Here is an 18352-nt window from a genome sequence, read left to right as displayed (position 1 = left end):
CCGAGAAACCTTCCGGCGCAGCCAGAACAAGCAAGGTTGATGCAAAGGAAACCTGCATTGTGCATGTGTGTGAGGGGGTAGGGAGGAGGAGGAGGAAAGAGAAATTACTCTAATAAAAAGGTCCATTTAAACCCATGCTCAAAAGACTTGTCTAGGTTTGTAAAGTTGGAGATTGTTCGCTCCTCCCTCTGTCTCCTGGGCTTTGCATAAGCACAACTTGTGATGACTCTACTAGACACAAGCTCCCTGAACTACACTCCTTTTATACATGCTTTACTTGCATTAAAGCTCGCTCCATGTCAGTTGAGCTTTTGACACATTTATGTCTGAATCAATAGGAAATGGTTGTGTAAAACAACAATTGTACCGTGGTTGTTTAGGCCAGTTACTTGACCGCAGAAGCTATGGAGTACAGCATGTGCAAGAGGGAAAAATAGGAGGGCAAAAAGGGAAAATGAAAGGATACTGTCAGGTAAAATAAAGGAAAATCTGTTTTTCACAAGTGTATTTTCGCCCAGGTAATTAGTGTGTGGAGCTAGAGATCGTCGGTGTTCACCAGTGAAGGGGACGGTGTGGATATAGAAATCAGGAGTAGGGTGGTGATAAAATATTAACAGGAGGTTGAGTGGTTTTTCATACTTAAAAGTAGACAAATCCCCAGGGCCAAATGAAATGTATCCCAGCCTGTTGAGTGAGGCAAGGGAGAAAATAGTAGGGTCACTGGCAATTTTAAATTCTCTGGCACATCTCTGATATGTTCCGATACACAAGATTCTGCAGGCCAGTCAATCTAAACTCCAGAATCTATTGGAAGCAATTGAGGAACAGAATTAATCTGCATTTGGAGAGGTAGGGGTTAATCTAGAATGGTCAGCATAGTTTTGAGGGAAGGTCATATCTGATCAACTTGATGAATTTTGTTGAAGAGGTGACCAGGTGTGTGGATGAAGGCTATGTGTTTGATCTGGTCTACATGGACTTCAAGCGTTTGATAAGGTCCCACATGGGAGACTGACAGCCAAAGGTAAGAGTCCATGGGATCCAAGGGAACTGGAGGATTGGCCGAGTGGCAGAAAGCAGAGGGTGATGGTCGAGGGTAGTTTTTCTGACAGGAAGCCTGTGTTCAGTGGAATCCTGCAGGGTTCAATGTTGGGGTTGCTGTTGTGGTTTATATAAATGATTTAGACTTAAATAGGAGAGTTGGTCAGGAAGTTCACACATGATACAAAACTTGGTGGGTGGTAAATAGTGAGTAGCCTCCGATTACAGACAATATAGATGGCCTGATCAGTGGCAAATGGAATTCTATCCAGATAAATGTGAGGTAATGCTTTTGGGCAGAACCAAAGTAGGCCAGGGAATACATGCTGAATGGCAGAACTTTGGGAAGCACCAAGAATCAGAGAGACCTTGGTATGCATGTACACCAGTCCTTTTGTTGAGGCCTTTTATTTTCCGAAGCATAAGAGCAGGGAGGTTATGCTGGAACTGTATAAAAATGTTGGTTGGATCACAGCTCGGAGATTGTGCACCATTCTGGAATCCACATTATAGGAGGGAAGTGATAACCCAGCAAAGGATGCAGAGGAAATTTACCAGGATGTTGCCTGGGCTGGAGAGTTTTAGTTATGAGGCGAGGTTGAATAGACTGGGTTTTTTTTTTCCTTTGAGCAGAGGAGGCTTGTGGGGAACACAGTTGTGATGTATAACATTATGAGGGGCATAGAGTAGACGAATAAACATTTCCCTTTCGAGGCATCAATAACTAGGGGGCATTGATTTACGGTAAGGGCAGGAGGTTTAGAGGAGATGTGCGGAAAAATAATTTCACCCAGAGGGTGGTGGGAGTCTTGAACTCACTATCTGAAAGGGTGTTGGAGGCAGAGACCCTTATAAAATGTAAGAAGTATTTAGATGTGCACTTGAGATACCAAGGCTACGGGCCAAGTGCTGAAAAATGGGATTAGAATAGTTAGATGGTTGTTTTTACACAATGAACCGAAGGGCCTTTTGTGTGCTGTAGATTTCTATGACTTCCTGTAACTTAATTGGAAGACCAGGTCAGATTTTGTTAACTTGTCTTCCCAGTACATGGATTATTCTTCTAATCTTGGCATGGATCCTTATAATACATATCCTCGTCAAAGTCATGTCTTATTCACTCATAACTATCTTCATTACTGTTGCCAACTCCTTGCACTTTTCCTATATAATGATCGGAATATCAAAGCAGACTGGACTGGTCTCAGTACTGGTATTGTCCTTTCGTAACGACTCAAGTAATTTGCCCGTTCCTATGATGGCTCTGTGATGGACTCGCAAAGCAGAAGACAAGCAATGATTTATTTGCATGACACTTCAAAACCACCTTATTCATCTTGGAAAGTCAGTTGCTATGCAACACAATTGGGTTTAATTATTAACCCTTAACTCCCCTGAGATATCTGCTGAGCGGAAACTTGATTCAAGTCACCAATTTGAGCGCAAACATCTCGAGTTGCTGCCCCAGTGCCGCACTGTCAGGGTTAGACCGAGGTCTTATCTGTCCTCTGGGATGAATGTAAAAGATCCCATGACATTATTTCAAAGGGAAGTTCTTCTCCCATACCCTGGCTAATATTTATTCTCCATCAATAGTGCTGCAATAGGTTATCTCCAGATTATCGTGCTGCTTTTCGTGGGAGTTGGCCATGCATCAAGTGGCTGCCATATTTCTTGCAGAAGTGCGTGCGCCTCAAAAAAAGTAATTGGCTGTCAGGCACTTTAGGATGCCCTGAGGTTGTGCAAAGTGCTGGAGAAATGCACTTCTTATTTCTCACCGATGTGAGGCGGAGAGCCATGGAAGAAAGGGCAATATTAAAATAGTCAAGGTGGTTCAGTCCTCAATGCTGCCAAGGAGTCAAGCGAAAGCTCCATTCAACTTACTCCTCATACGGAAGGACGGGTAAAAAAGCCAGATGGCGTTAATTGTTTTAGACTGACATTAACAGGGTGTGATGTTTGAGTTAGAGATAGAGAAGATAGAGAAATACAGCACAGAACAGGCCCTTCGGCCCACGATGTTGTGCCGGACTTTTGTCCTAGGTTAATCATAGATCATAGAATTATGGACACTAAGGGCAATTTATCATGGCCAATCCACCCAACTTGCACATCTTTGGACTGGGACACTGCACTGTAAACATAACCTTGCCCAAATATACTTCCACTGATCAGTGCAGATAAAGCTCTTAGGAACCTGTCAGCAAATAAGTTATATTTCCCGAACCGTTGAGGATTTTTGCACTTGAGCCTTTCATGTTCAATACGCCATTGCCAGAGATGTGCTTGGACTAATTTGCATCATCTCCTGTGTTGAGAACAAAATCCCTTTTCATCTCCGGTCCCAGCGTCAGCATCAAGCGTTCCCAGATCAGCAATCGAAAATTTAGGGAAAAATTGAAACTCTGCCAGCTATGACCCAACAGTTTATTGTGACCCCCACCACCCAACCTCAGGGGAATCATTTTTTGGTGTATTTACAAATTCAGTTCTCACTTTCCATTTGGTCCCCAAATGAGATTGCCAATGAAAACCAGCTAATGCACAGTTCTGAGTGGTGGGCTTGGAGGGGCGGGAGGGGGGGGGGGGGGGGGGGGGGGGGGGGGTTGGGGGGAGGCTGAGAACATGTTCCCCTTGGCTGGAGAGACTCGGACAAGGGAGTCACAGTCTCCGGGTAAGGGGTTGACCATTTAGGACTGGCATGAGCACAAATCTGTTCACTCAGAGGCTTGTGAATGGTTGGAGTTACCAACCTCAAAGTGCTGTGTCCTCCCAGCCATTGAGTAAATATATTTACAAGGCCAAGATCGATAGATCTCCAGACGTTTAGGGAATCAAGCGATGTGAATGAAGAATGTGTTAACGCCAAGAAAATTCAAGCTTGCAACAGGAAAATAAACTTAGTAGGTGCTGCATACCATCGACTTTCCCGGATGCCTCAGGAACCTGGACAATAAATAAAGATCTGTGGAAGGAAATAGAGGCCTTTGAAATGTGAATGGTCGGACGTGAACTTAAATTCCACATACAGATTATGGTCTGTAAAATGAAGATGTTTTTGAGATTGCAAGATCGACTTCTTAGAAAGTGACACCTATAAAATAATATGTCAATGTTTCGACCATTTGATCAGCGGTGTAAAGCTATGGAGGTCTCTCTTGGAGGGTGAAGTAGAGAGCAGCAGCAGAAAGAAGGGTCTCAGTGGGATGGCAAATGTCACATAGTGTCACAGACAAGCTGCAGTTACTGTATGAGATTGGCGCAAGAGAACCTGTCTCCTGATAGGAGTAGCTGAAAGCAGTACAGGACAGGGAAATCAGAAGCGCAATTAGAGTTGAGGAGGAAGATCAGCCATGATCATATGCAACGGTAGAACGGCTTGAAAGATTATATTATCTACTCCTGCTCATGTTTATTTTGTTCCATTTCAAAAATGAGCTATTGCTTTCAATTCGAGCTCAGGATAGATTTATATCTTTACTAATATCAAGGAATGGATTTCAGCCAATTTAAGGAGCAGTTGTGGTTATGAATGCCAATTTAATCAGAGTGTGCATTATGGGTTCATTTGATGTCTCATTGATGGGATCCTGAGACTTTGTATGTTTAAACATGAACCACTTATTGGTTATCCTTAACTATGTACAGATTCCAGTTACTGCCACACATGGTACTGCTGCTGTGATACAGATTCGTTCTAGATTGTTCTCCGAGTCTATTACCCTGCCCCTAAAGACTGGAACCAGGCAGTTGGAATTTCTCAGCCAATTCCTTAAAACTAGCAAACCTCCCCTCCACAAACATGTCTCCAAACCTCTCCAGGCACTTCCCCTCCCCTCCCAAGACTTAAACGTCAAGTCCATACCCGCTGATAGAAAAAGATGGTAGGTGCAGATGGGGGGGGGGGGGGGGGGGGGGGGAGGGGAGCCAGGCCTCCTGATTGTCTGACTCTTTAGACAAAAGCCCCAAGGATTCTGGGAGTCTTACCATCCCAGATAAAGGAGGACATGAATGTGTTGACTTTAACAAAAAGTACTTGGGGGGAGGGGGGGGGGGGGGGAATAGGAAGATATTGAAAGAGAAATAAAAATTTGGGGAGCACGTTCATTTTAATTGTCTGAAACCTACCCGCCAATGATAGGGGGGAGGTTATCCCATCTCTGCAAGTCTGTTTTGATACTGTCAACCAGATTAGTGTAATGTAATTTATGAAGCAAGGCCCAATTTGTGGGCCACCCGGACCCCAGATAACCGAAAGTTAGTCTTAGCAAGGCAAAGGTAACATCCCTAGTTGGGCTGTCTACCCCAGGGGGTTGACCGGGAAACATTCACTCTTGTCCAAGTTCAACTTGTAACCAAAGAAGGAGCCAAAAATACTGGGCAGCTTCATTACCTCACCTGTAGAGGGTACTGGTTACATAATACAGAGAAGTAGGTCATCAGCGCAAAGGGACACCTGATGGGAAGCACGATGGCGCAGTGGTTAGCTCTCCTGCCTCACGGCGCCGAGGTCCCAGGTTCGATCCTGGCTCTGTGTCACTGTCCGTGTGGAGTTTGCACATTCTTCCCGTGTTTGTGTGGGTTTGCCCCCATAAACCAAAAGATGTGCAGCGTAGGTGGATTGGTGACGCTAAATTGGCCCTTAATTGGAAAAAATGAATTGGGTACTCTAAATTTAAAAAAAAGATTTAAATTAGAAAAAGGGACACCTAATGCTCCACCCCTCCCCCATTTATCGCCCTCCACTTCTCATTTGAGAGCACCTTTAAGAAATGGATGTTTAAGCAATGTACCTTTAAAAATGCAGCAGCTCATATTACTGAAGTGATGTCAGAGGGTGGGGGGAGTTGAGCTCACTTCTGCTTTTAGTTTCAGTTTGAGAGAGAGCAGCTGAAAAGTGCCTGGCTGGTTTGTTGTGAGCTGTTTGAAAGGAGAAAGCCGGGTTTTGAGGAAAAGAGCTTGGGTGTGTCTGTGTTTGCAGTGAGCTGGATCTGCTGTGATCACTGCCATGAAAGACTATCTCTGAATCATTTGGGTGATTTAAACTCATAAAAGTAATGTCTTTAACCTGATGTGTTTCTGTTTAAAGGTGTTAAGTCTTTTGGAGGTTTGAAGGAACATTTTGAGGGACTATTTAGTGTTGTATTATTTTCAGGGTTATCTTTGAAGCAAGGGGTGTTAAGTGAGCCAATGTTTATTTAAAAGGTTAAGTTGAATTCATGGAATAAACATTGTTTTGTGTTTAAAAACCCACGTGTCCATAATTTTAATACCACACCTGGAGACCAAGCCGTGTGCTTCAAAGCAACAAGACATTAAAGGGAGAGGTTGGTTGAACTCCATGATACATTTTAGGGTTCTGAAAACGCCTCTCCCATAACACACTTAACAGAGGACCTCAGCTATATGGTGAATGGTTCTATTACCAAAGCAAATAGGAGCGGAGACAGTGGACACCTCTGTCTTGTGCTCCTATGCAACAGAAAATAACCAGCGTTCAGGGTATTTGTATGAACACTGGCAGCGGGGGCCCTTTACAGTAGTCAAATCTAAGATTATTTTTTAAGAAATAAACTTGTGGTCAAATTCAAACCTCCCAAGAATCTCAAGCAGATACTTCTACTCCATTCTACCAAATGCCTTTTCAGCATCCAGGTAAACAATCACCTCCGATTCGGGCACCGGGAGGGGAAAAAGGACAACGTTTAGCAGGTGATATATATTGGCTGACAATTGTCAACCCTTAACGAAGCCTGTCTGACGTTCCGAGATCTTCTCTGGGAAGTAGGGCTCCAGCCGCAGTGCCAGCATCTTAGCAAGTAACTTGACATCCACGTTCAAGAGTGAGATGGGTTGGTGCAACCCGAACTCTGTTGGGTCTTTGTCCCTCTTGAGAATCAAGGAGATAGAGGCCTCTGTGAGGGTAGAGGGCAATGATCCCAGGGATAAGGAATCATTAAATAACTCCAGAATTAAAGCACCAACTGCTCTGTGAACTACTTATTGAACCTATTGTGAAAACCATCTGGACCAGGGTTTTGCTAGCCTGCATCAAACCGAGGCATTTTATAATTTCATCTGGCCTCGACAGGGATTCCAACTCAGCGCTCCTTTTCCCTGCCATCGCTGGGATGGATAGGCTGTTCAAAAAGTCAGATTTTGCCTGGCGGAGGCACCGACCTATATAGATCACGATAGAACGATTCAAAAGCCACATTAACCTGAGGAGGCGCTACCGCTCGAATTGGGTCTTTGTAACGACTTCCCGCGAGGCCACCTGCAGCTTCAGCTGGTGAGCCAAAAGGCAATTGGCCTTCTCCCCGCATTCATAAAACACGCCCCTCGAGCTTTGTAGCTGGCCACTGCTCTGTCTGTCGATGGTAGTTCAAATTGTGTTTGCAGCTTTTTCCTACTTGCCAACAACTCCGGGGTAGGCACCAGGGCACCTAAAGGCACAGCCACCAATTGTGGAAGGATTAAACTAAGGCAAGCTCAAGAGGTCAGAATTGGAGGAGTGCAGATCGCAGAGGGCCTTGGTGGCTGATGTATTTGCCTGCTGCACCTCAAAAGCAATCAATGGACGCTTAGGGGTGTCACGTGAATGTTGGAACGTGCCTTGTAAATGCAAGTTCTTCCTTTTACATTTGAACGGAGTCACCAGGAAACTCACGGGTTTAATTGCCCGTTGTGCTGTTAGCTGCTTTCTGCAAGGACTGTCTTACAATTGGCCTCAGTACCTTTTGGACTCGGAGGCGTATCAGTCAGCATTCTTCCTCATTGACTGCTCACAGTGTGAGAAAGTAAACGTACTCAGCTGTTATCTAGCGCCTGCTTCTGCCCATTATCTTCAGTTAAGATGTTAAACAAGGCACCGCCCACCCCTCCAGGGGGTCATAAAATATTCCACTGAACTACTTTGTAGCTCAGGTGTTATCCCTGCTCTCCTGACCAATATTTAACGCTCAACTAACATCACGAATAACAGATTAGCTAGTCGTTGGCACGTTGCTGTTTTGTGAGCTTCCGGTGTGCAAACTGACTGCGGTATTTCCTACTTTGCAACAGTACTTTACAGCACTCAATTAGCTGTAAAACACTTTGGGCCATGAAAGGCGCTATGCAAATGCAATAATTTATTTTCTCTATTCAGAAAGGCCACTAGGATGGCTCAAAAGAAGGCACCTCATGCCTTTGGAATGGGTGACTGATCTGTAGTAATTGCTTGGCAAATTGGGTGTGAACTGTTTAAAATGCTCAGATGTGAATGGGCAAGACTCAAGCAAATGAAACGCAATTAAACCGACAGTGAACAAGCTAAATTATGGCACCAACAATCAACAAAGAAGATGTGGTAATTTCCAAAGAGGAGGTACGGTTCACAAAGGTATCTTGCACCGAACTGTTTATCTCTAAGTGGTTAGCTTTGTTCAGCAGGAAGAGCATTAACTGGAATATAAAACCTTCCCATCTTCTGTAGGCTCCATTAATCATTTAGTGAATTTTGAGAGCTTTAAAAAAATATTCTAATGCTCGCTGATGGATCTGATGCCAAATGCACTAAGCTCAGAACGGAAATTATATGGCAGGAAGATTCTAATTGGTTTACAGGGTTGTGGGGAGATGCAAATCATGTATTTTTAATTGTTGATACAACAATTCTTAAAGAAGACAGAGAGTTGGGAAAGAGGGGCATTTTTAGGATGGCAACCTTAATGACTTAGGCGAGGCAAGTGAATGCACGATTGCCAAATTTGCGGATGACACAAAAATAGGTGGGAAGGCAAGTGGTAAAGACAAGACAAAGAGTCTACAGAGGGATGTAGATAGGGTAGGTGAGTGGACAAAAAATTGGCTGATGGAATATAATGTAGGAAAATAATAATAATTAATAATCTTTACTAGTGTCAAAGGTAGGCTTACATTAACACTGCAATGAAGTTACTGTGAAAATCCCCTAGTCGCCATACTCCGGCACCTGTTCGGGTACACAGAGGGAGATCCAGAATGTCCAATTCACCTAACAAGCACGTCTTTCTGGACTTGTGGGAGGAAACCGGAGCACCCGGAGCAAACCCACGCAGAAACGGGAAGAACATGCAGACTCCACACAGGCAGTGACCCAAGGAGAATCAAACCTAGGTCCCTGGCACTGTGAGGCAGCAGTGCTAACCACCGTGCCACCTGTGAATTTATGCACTTTAGCGGAAGAATAAAGAAGCTGAATATTATTTAAATGGAGACAACCTGCAGAAATCTACAGACCGGGGGGGGGGGGGGGGGGGGGGGGGGCTTTGGGCACCCTAGTGCATAAATCACGAAGAGCAAGTAATGGGGAAAACAAATGGAACATTGGCCTTTAGTTCAAAGGGAATGAAGTATAAAAATAGGAAAGTTTTGCTAAAACTATACAAGGCATTAGTTAGACCACACCTGGGATAATGTGGACAATTTTGGTCCACCTATCTAAGGAAAGATATACCGGTGTTGGTGGCTGTCCCAGGTTCGCTTCCCAGCTTGGGTCACTGTCTGTGCGGTGTCTGCACGCTCTCCCCGTGTCTGCGTGGGTTTCCTCCGGGGGCTCTAGTTTCCTCACAAAAGACGTGCTGTTAGGTGAATTGGACATTCTGAATTCTCCCTCAGTGTATCCAAACAGGCGAGTGTGGCGGCTCGGTGCTTTTCACAGTAACTTCATTGCAGTGTTAATGTAAGCCTACTTGTGACAATAATAACGATTATTAGATTCAATACAACAAGATTATTCAGTAAAGTGGGAGCCTTACCTTTTTAAAATATTTTATTCCTTTCTCAAAGTTACAAAGCCAATGCACAGAGTGGACAGGCCAAACCCTTAATCCAGCTCTTTGTTTGCTCCAAAAACCAAGTTCAAATTGAATCCAATTCATGATCTCCAGAAGAGAGATGTACAAGATCCAAGCTGACAAGAAAAGACATCACACCTCATCTTGGGCTTGATCTGACGCTTGATCTTTGCCTTTTAAAGCATGTATTTCGTTGCCCCATGAGATTTTTAATGGTTCCTGCAACTGCACGCTGAACAGCACATCGGGTCCCATGGAAACAATACATATCGGTATTATTAAATGTCTCCATTAAGTGCCTTGGTAACGGCGCCGTTGCCGCTCTCTCCTAAGAGGTATACCACGAGCCCGGTGGTGGCGCCGACCCTAAGAATCTGGGGACAGTGGAGACGGCATAGGGGGGGAAACAGGGGGCTCGATGGAGGCTCCATTAGGTGGAAATTATCGGTTCATCCCGGGGAACACTGATGGGGATTTAGGGGGTGGCAAAGGGTGGGCATCAGTAAATTGAGGGACCTGTTTATTGACGGGAGGTTTGCGGGCCTGGGGGAACTGGAAGATAAATTTGGGCTCCCCCAAGGGAACACGTTCAGATACTTGCAGGTAAAGGCGTTTGCTAGGTGATAGGTGGAGGAATTTCCTTTGCTGCCCTCGCGGGGGGCGATGGACAGTGTGCTTTCGGGGGTGTGGGTCGGAGAGGGGAAGGTGTCTGACATTTATAAGGTAATGCAGGAGGTGGAGGAGTCGTCAGTGGAGGAGCTGAAGGCTAAATGGGAGGGGGAACTGGGGGAGCAGATAGAGGATGGGACTTGGGCGGATGCCTTGGAAAGGGTCAACTCTTCCTCTTCATGTGCGAAGCTTAGTCTCATCCAGTTTAAGGTGCTGCATCGGGCCCACATGTCCGGGACTAGGATGAGTAGGTTCTGAGGGAACATCGTCAGGATTGCTGAATGAATCTGCACAGGTAAATAAACATTTACACATCCATCCATCTTAACGTACGGACACGGTGTCGAGGGTGGTTGGGTCCAGGGTCAAACCAGGTTGGGGACTCGCGATTTTTGGAGTTGCGGTGGAGCCGGGAGTGCAGGAGGCGAAAGAGGCCAGTGTTTTGGCCTTTGCGTCCCTAGTAGCCCGGCGGAGGATCTTGATGCAGTGGAAAGATGCGAGGCCTCCAAGTGTGGAGACCTGGATCAGTGACATGGTGGGATTTATAAAATTGGAGAGGGTCAAATTTGCCCTGAGAGGATCAGTACAAGGGTTCTATAAACGGTGGCAGCCTTTTCTGGACTTCCTGGCTCAAAGATAGGTATCTTGGTCAATAGCAGCAGCAACCCGGGGGGTGTTAATTTAAGTTGTTGTTAATATGTTTTGTTGTTCATTGAGGATGGGCGAATGTTTATGACTGTTATCATTATTGTTGGTATTTTATTGCGGTTCATTGTTGTTATATAAATACAAAATTTTTCAATAAAAATTATTTTTAAAAAAATGTCTCCATTAAGATTGATTAATGGAATGTAAAACTAATTTATTTTTAAATATTTGGTTTTTTTAAACAAAGTTTTTCATGCTATTTCAGCTTCTATCTTCACTCCATGTAGATGACTCAATCTTTACTTTTCTGTGTAAAATGTTTAAAAGAAAATTTGATTTTAATATTTTCTTCTCCTGGTTGGCTGCCTGTGGGAATTCTTTAATGTGATTGGCTGCTTGATCTGCTGGCTAATATCACTGCTGCGCCACGCTGGGAAATCTCGGTAAAGAATGCTATGACCATTGCTGCCTACGGCGCTGAGGACCCGGGTTCGAATCTCGGCCCTGGGTCACTGTCCGTGTGGAGTTTGCATATTCTCCCCGTGTCTGCGTGGGTTTCACCCCCACAACCCAAAGATGTGCAGGATAGGTAGATTGGCCACTCTAAATTGCCCCTTAATTGGAAAAAATAATTGGGTACTCTAAATTAAAAAAAAAAAAAGAATGCTATGACCTCGTGTGGTAATGTTACTGGACCAGTGATCTGAGGCTCAGGTTAAAGCTTTGGGGGACACGGGTTCAAATCCCACCATGGCAGCTGGTGGAGTTCACGTTCAATTAATAAATCTGGAATTATAAAGATAGTCTTGGTAATAGTGACCATGAAACTGTCACAGGTTGTTGTAAGGATCCATCTGGCTCATTAACGTCCTTTCGACAAGGAGATACTGCCATCTTTACCTGGTCTCATCGACGTGGCTCCCCACAGAAATGAGTTTGACTCTTAGTTCCCCACATAAATGGCCTCGCCAGCAATTAGGGATGGACAATGCTGGCAATCCCAGTATTGCCCACATCCCCTGAATGAATGAACAAAAAAGTAACGATTTAAAAAAATATTCATTCAAGGCAGATGTGTGCATCGCTGGCTGGACCAGCATTTATTGCCCATCCCTAATAGTCCTCGAGCGGAGTGGCTTGTTTGGCCATATCAAAGGCCCTGATCTGGAGTCACATGTAGGCCAGACCAGGTGAGCGTGGCAGAGTTCCTTCGTGAACCAGGTGGGTTTTTACAAAAATCGACAATGGTTTCATGATTATCATTAGACTTTTAATTCCAGATCGTCATTTGCCGTGATTAGATTTGAACCTTGTTCGTCAGAGCATTACCTTGGATCTCTGGATTACTACCCCAGCAACAATGCCACCACCTCTCTTGGTGCTGTCTACATTAGACATGGCAGCACAAATCACTCTTAAAAGTCTGTGAACAAAGGTTCATTGCAATCGTCTTGGGGAACTCTGAAAATAGAAACAAAACACATACTTGAATTGTTTCTGAAATACATATTTAAACTTTTATTTTGAAGTGACACTTTTGTCGCTGCATAAAGATCAGACTGCACCAATTTTTCTTGGATAAACTTTATTGCCTTTAGCTTCTGTCACAGTATTATGGCTAGTACCATACAATTTGGCAGTAACATTACAGAACTAAAGGGATAAAACTTTGCTTCTTTCTGGAACTCAATTTCAAAAAAACAAAATAGCATAAAGGACCACAGCAAAATAATTGGATTTTTTTTTTACATCTGAATATCTTGCTGCATATCCTAGCAGCATAAATAAAGACATAATTATTCATAGAAACATCTGTATATACAAGTGAATCATGTCAAAATGTTTATATATACTTTTTATTTATTCGCCAAAGCATTTATTGAAAACTAAAACCAAAAACTAGCGCAGGGTTTAACCTATTAAAGTTATAGACGTTTCTCCCTCTTGCCCTTCTTCCAAGAAAAAAAATCATTGTTAACTTGACATGATTGTTCTCAAAAAGAAAACTTGGCTTTCACACAAGTGGTAGCAAATGGAACAGCAGCCAGCTCGTTGTCTGCCACCCCTGACTGCATGCCTCAGTTGTGATGGATTTTGTTGGCTCTCACTCTGGACAGCCTTCCTGTGAGAACTACCAGATGCTCCGTTCATCAGCTTCGAGGTGGCTTTCCTCGGCTGAAAGTGGAGCACTCCTGGCAGTGGCCGATGGAAGCTCAAGAGTCCTCGTCTCCTCCACCCTTGGGTGTTCTCAGATCAATACCATATTGGAACGCAGCGCGGAGGAATGACAACACAAAGGAAAATAAATAGTGGCTCATATCTCTAACATAGCTGTCACTTCGCTTGAGCACCTTAGTGTTTGGTACTTTTGTCACCGAAGACCACACCAACAGAGGAGCATGTTGCACAGTACTTTGAAAATTAACGTTTGCAAATTAGCCAACAGATACATTCCTCTATTGTACAATACTCTGAGAATGCGGATGGGTAGTATTAAACATTTTACTTTTTGTTAACGTATGTTATGCACACTCATATTCTCTTAGTTGAATGATTCCTAACGTATTCCATCCAGTCTTAGCTAAAACAGTAGCAAAACATTGGAATTGGAACTAAACGGAATCAATGTTTAACTTGTTCGGTTCACCACCTGTCCATTATAATTTTGGTGGAATTAGGATTTTGGTTGTATAAGCCATCAGACAGTACCAGGTAGTCGACGTCTGGTGCTATAACAACACTGTACAATGTGTAAAAGCGTCCGAGTGTGGAAGGGCATGTGTTCTGACTTGTGGTGAAATTCATTGCTGCTCCACATAGCTGCAGCGGGGAGCAAATCACGCCTTACTCATTGAAAACTGGGGAAATACCAAGCTCTAATGTATTCCACTCTCTGCTAGAACCCCACAGACCAAAGGAAATCCAGCGACCTCCTCTAAGCGATTTTCATTTCATACCACCTCTCTATCACAATGTGTGATAGTAGCTGCATGAAGGCAGAAGAAAAATATCTAGGCCGAACCGCACAAAGAACTTCAGCTCAACCTCAAGAGATCCCAGAAAAGCTTTAGGGCGGGAGGTGTATCTTTCTTGCTGTTCTCATTCTGGCTCTGAAACGAGGTTAACCTCGCTCCCCACTCAACAAAATTCTACATGACAGTGTGGCCAAACAAAACCAGGGATGTTTGAGCAACATTGATACCCTCGTGTTTGATAAGAGGAAATACTGGCTGATCAAGTCAAGAGGAGAAAAACCGAGGCAGATTTTGTCTGAAAACAGCAAAGCCACGTGTGAAGATAGGTTACAGACCATTTGCTTTCACATTAACCAGAGAGATGTGATAAAGGTGCCTATTATGTTTAATTTACTCCCTTTTCGCCCCATCATGACCTGAACAGGTTCTCCTAAAAGGTCAGGTAATGTGATGGCCCACCTTATCACGGCTAGTACCACTCTTCTTCCATCGTTGTAAAAGTTGTAAAAATCAGTTGCCCCCTGGTGCAGGGAGTCAAGGGCAACGTGCTCTTCCCATTCCTGGGCTGTTAGGGTTCAACTCTCACTTTCATAGTGGCTTCATAGATCCACGCAAACACTTACATACCTACACACCCATGGAGAGCAAAACACTATAACCGCTAGAATTAAATGGGTGGACAGGGAACTCCCAGCAAACCAATTGGTGGCCAAATACTGGCAAGAGCAAAAAAAAATGGAAGTACTTAAATGAGTGATAATTCCTAGACAGGACAAAAGAATGCCAGACATTTCGTAACCCTATACCAAATGTTTGGAAAGAAACAAATAAAAATTAGGAAAAGCAGTAAATTGGAGTATCACGATTGGCTCAGCTGTAAAATCAGACACTAAATATATGCAATTCGATTTGGCTGAACATGTTATAGATATCTAGTTATTATTTCCCTCCAGGTTTAACGTGGAGTCAGCCACAAATCAAAGATAGCTTAAGCACCTGATAGGTCAAGTAAAGCAGAAACATTAATTGAAACTGGTACTAATGCAGAGCAACGAGCACTGGTAGAGAGAAATGTAGGTGCACCTCCTGCCTCCATTTTAGCCTTTCTGCTAAACCTGCGGATGGGGAAGATTTTATACAGGCATATTGAGCGGATCAATCACGGACACAAATGATCAGATGCTGAGTGGCCACCTTCACGGTTTTCTATTTCAAATGCCCATCATTCAGTAATTTCCTCCCTCCTAATACCATGTTCAATTCAAAGTCTTTGATTCTTTGATTTTCATGATGACTTGGAAAGATTTACACAAGGTATCAAATCACACATGATACCATTAAAAAAAATGTTAAAATCATTCCCGATTCTCGCGAGGTTTGCGACGCTCGGAATGCTTCGGGGGATCTAACGAGATCTCACAAGAAGTCGGGATCTGGAGCTCGCCCTCGCTGGGTGGGGTCTAGATTTACATATTTAAGTGAGCAGTTAGGCTCATTTAAATATGTTGGGATCCAATTTTCCGGAGGGCCGAGAACGGACGCCCGTGGTTGGGAGACCTCGTTATGGCGCCGTTCAGCACTGGTCCTCACAAACATGAGCCAGGCGTAAAGGCACCTGGGGGATTTCCCAGGCCATCGGAGGCCCCCAGGTGGTTGGGCTCTGGGCAGGGTGGTACCCTGGCACTCCCGCTGCCAACCTGGCACCTTGGCCCTGACACTGCGAGGCTGGCAGGGACACTGCAAGAGTGTCAGGCTGGCAGTGCCAATGTGCCCATGCCAGGGATCGGGCCCGGGAGTGTCCTGCCCTTATAAAGGTGGGGTGAGGGGAGCTCGAGGACTCCCGAACAGGTACGGTGAGGCATTGTGGGGGAGTGGGTTGATGTAGAGGCTGCGGTGGGGTTGCCGAGGGATGGTTGGGATATCGGGGCAGCATTTAAAAATGGCGCTCCGATCTCTTCCAGGAATTGAAGGTGAATGTGGCTTTGGCAGAGTGTTACTCACTGAGGTAAAAAAAAAAGTCCCGTGTGAGTATGGGATCGTTCTCGCCGCTGCAGGCACCAAGAAACAAGGCAAAAACGGGACTCCGTTTTTCCCCCCGTTAAATCGAGCCCTATGTTTGAAGTACAATTAAAGACAATATATAAGCTCAAGTCTATATTATGGACTTATTTTATACCTGCCACTTTTGCCCGTTTACACCAGTGCATGCAGAAAAGTACAATTAATGTGAAATATTTTATGGCAAAATAAGACTCTACGATTAACACCTAATGATTGATCATTGTCTGCTCATGGTCTGACTCAACAGGATGAGCTAGTTGCTGAACTTTTCCCTCTGTCTAAATGACTGCCTCACTTTTATTAGTCACCCACAACCCACTGACAGCAAATAGGTAAGGTGTTAAGGGGCAGCCCCAATATCTACACTGGTCACCTTCTGAGTTCTGGCCTCTGACTTCATCCCATCTCCTCCAGATGTTCAAAGCCAAACTTACTCATTAACCCGAATGTTATCTTATCTTTCGACCCTTTGCCCCACCTCTCAACTTTTCGGAGATCCCAAGCTCCATGTGCCCAATGGAGGTGATGGAGCTTTGGTCTCCCAACACTAAACTGACCACGAGGTATTCGGCAGCTGATTGGTGCCTGGTCTCTCCTCCCATCGGGTTGCCAATGGTAACATTGCTGAGATAGGTCACTGAGCAGAGGATAACGTTCAGAGGGGCGTCGTGTTGGGAAACCATCTCCCAGCATTAAGTGGGGTTTACAGGTTGCTCCATATCCCATTAAACCACCAAGGCTGCCTGAGTGATGATTAGTTTGGAATACAACAACAAATCACGGGGGCGATTCTCCACTCCGCAGACCAAGGGCCCGCGCCATCGTGAACGCCGTCGCGTTTCATGATGGCACGAACAGGTCCCGGGCACAACCTATTCTGGACCCCACAGGGGGCCAGCACGGCGCTGGAGTGGTTCATGCCACTCCAGCGTCCCTACGCAGCGTGAAATGGGTGCCACGCCAACCCACGCATACGGAGTTAGGGCAGCTCAATCCTGCGCACGCGCGGGGAACTCCTTATGCGCGCCTGCCCCGGTATGGCATGGGTGTACAGGGGCCGGCCGCGGCGGAATGTAGCTCCGTTAAAAAAACTGTACCACTACTCAAAACACCACAAACACGTGGGCTTTAACCCAAAACATGGTGAGGGCAAATTCTCGGTACCATCCCAATGTACGCAATAGATAATCCAGTGATATATGTCTGATCTGTTGCACAGGGTGTCAATGCACCATAAATAGACTGCGCCAAATACCACACTCAGATCTGCCTCACCAATACCAAGGCGGAGCTCCATCTTCTGCTAGTCAACTGATAGTTTCAGACGGAAAAATACCTTCATCCAATCATGTCATAGAGCAGGAAAACTGATTCCACAAATTTAAGACTCCCATCAAAACTTGGAAATATTGTTTGTCCACTGTATAAATAAATCGCAGGCAGCAGTTTGCCATTTCTGCAGGTTTACAGCGTCCTGCCATTTATTTTGGCTATTTTATCTCCATTCACAGTGTCCAGCGACCCCAATTGGCGCTGCAGCGATTACAGGAAAGGTGAATCAGTCAGGAAAGTGTGGGCCCTGCAACATGGCCTTCACTGTCTGGGTCTTTATGTAACATCAGCTGTTAGTTTAACCTTGGAATGGTTGATGTATCCAGTTTTCACAGATAGGCTCAAATGATGCATATTTATTCCGCTCAGTCCTGGGTATTAAGAGAGCAGGTGACCAATTTGGCAAAGGCTTGTGAGAGAGGAAAAAAAACAAAAATCGCAAACCTTAAACACTGCGGGCAGTTTCCTCTTGAGTTAACAAACCTATCCCACGATGAATGGAAATAAGATAAGCCAAGAATTCAAATCCATCGGTTGAAATATTAAAATAACAAGCTCCCTGTTCTGCCTGCAAATTCCACAGCAAGCCTGTCAGCTCCGGTCAAAGCTGCGCAGATCAGAAAGAATAATGTGTGCTAATTTGAAAAGCTCAACCCCCCCCCCCCCAATCTTTTCCCTTCCCACTCAACTCAATTAATCCCGGCACTGCTCTCTCTATTTCAATCACGGTACCCCATCAACATAACTCAGCTTACAAGGCCCGTTGACACATTCCTAGGACATGATAGCTCGACAAAAGTGCTTTCC

The 18352-nt window shown here is 44.7% G+C and overlaps 1 protein-coding gene across 2 annotated transcripts in view; it reads right to left on the bottom strand.

Annotated features, from left to right (window-relative positions):
- Positions 1–12745: 12745 nt before the first annotated feature.
- Positions 12746–18352, bottom strand: part of pcsk7 (proprotein convertase subtilisin/kexin type 7) — a 257528-nt gene continuing 251921 nt past the window's right edge. For both annotated transcript variants that reach the window (XM_038779566.1, XM_038779567.1), the window contains exon 17: positions 12746–17954. The gene's annotated coding sequence lies outside the window, so the exon portion shown is untranslated. The remainder of the gene's footprint in view (positions 17955–18352) is intronic.

This window comes from Scyliorhinus canicula, chromosome 19, assembly GCF_902713615.1.
Source record: "Scyliorhinus canicula chromosome 19, sScyCan1.1, whole genome shotgun sequence".
Taxonomy (NCBI): Eukaryota; Metazoa; Chordata; class Chondrichthyes; order Carcharhiniformes; family Scyliorhinidae; genus Scyliorhinus; species Scyliorhinus canicula.
This window is presented reverse-complemented; position numbering and strand designations above follow the sequence as displayed.